This window comes from Charadrius vociferus, unplaced genomic scaffold (assembly GCF_000708025.1).
Source record: "Charadrius vociferus isolate BGI_N301 unplaced genomic scaffold, ASM70802v2 scaffold324, whole genome shotgun sequence".
Classification (NCBI taxonomy): domain Eukaryota; kingdom Metazoa; phylum Chordata; class Aves; order Charadriiformes; family Charadriidae; genus Charadrius; species Charadrius vociferus.
Genome location: NW_009648041.1, coordinates 2,034,271 through 2,035,657, shown reverse-complemented (window position 1 = coordinate 2,035,657; position 1,387 = coordinate 2,034,271).

Genomic DNA, 1,387 nt, shown 5'->3' with positions numbered 1-1,387 from the left:
CTTTCCCTAGCGCTCTCCTGTCCTGTCTGACCTCTTTCCTATGCTCTGCCACCAGCACTGCTGCTGTCGCCCCACGGCACCAAGGCAAATGGAGAAGAGTGGAGAGGGACCAAGCAGAGTACCTTGACAGTACATACAGGTTACCCAGAAATACCTCCCAGTGCCAAGGCCTGGAGTTAGCCTTCATTTTCTTGCTCCCCAAATGACTCCATCACAATCCATGAAGCTTCTGGTACCAGGACTTCATCAGCGGTAGGGAGCGCAGGAAGGCTCTTGTTCATGGGTGAGTACAAGTGACCCCCACCTCAATCCCTTCCCATTTGAATATGTTCTTGATTCCAGGGGTGGCCTGAAATGTATTCGGGCATAAGGGAAGGCTGTAGATCCCATTCCCACTTTTATTTAAGTCCTTTCCCAAACTGGGGCTTGATGAGGACTAGTTCAGCCCATGCTGGCTTGGGCGTGGGGACAATATGCCCTCCTCTGGCAGATGTCCTTCGGGACACAACCCCACACCGCAGCTGCAAGCGCTTATCTGCCATGCTCTATTTGCTCCCCTTTCACCAGCATAGCGTGCTGTCTACAGACGCAGTTTGTGTCTTTAGGAAGCCTCATTAATTCACAAGATACATATTTTTTTGCTTGACAGTTTGTAACAGCTTCTTAAACGTGTAAACTAGCATTTTCAAATTTGTATTAAAATACCGACAAACAGATTTATGTTTCCATAGGCTACTTCCTATGTCTGGACAGACTACTGACACTACCTCACATGTACAGTTGTTGCATAAATGATATGTGAACGCATGAGAGAAGCCATTCATTTGAAACTGTTCAGAATGATTAAGGGCTTTAATTACAGCCCTGATTAAAACAAGGCTTTTGGTAAATAGCAAAATGGCAAGTACTGTGCTATTCCATTACAAACCTCTCTTGGTGACAGTATGGTTTGTCTCTGTTGTTTCTCTTATTGTCGTATCACTCATCCAATGCTGACGTTCAAATCCCACCTAAGAAATGGTAACAGGCTTTACTTCAATGCTTACCTGTGAATAAGGTGTTGGAAGTGTTGGTTCACTTTTGCTATGCTGCACAGTGCCTGTGCTGTAATAGATGAATTAGTTGTGGCACTTGGTTCACTACCATATGTTGCCTTTTCCAGATCTCGGGTAGATGTACTCACCATCTTGCATGAAACCATGTTAATGCTCTTCAGCAGGATTTCTCAGGGCAGTGCGATCCTCTGGGAGATCAGTTTTCTCCCCTTTTGCAGGGGACTGTTGCCTCTGGCGGCAGAAATGTTGGTTATATTTAGAGCCTCCAAGCAGCACCACACAGAACACTAGCTTCAATGAGCTTCAGCATCTTTCTGTCCAAGCATTTCACA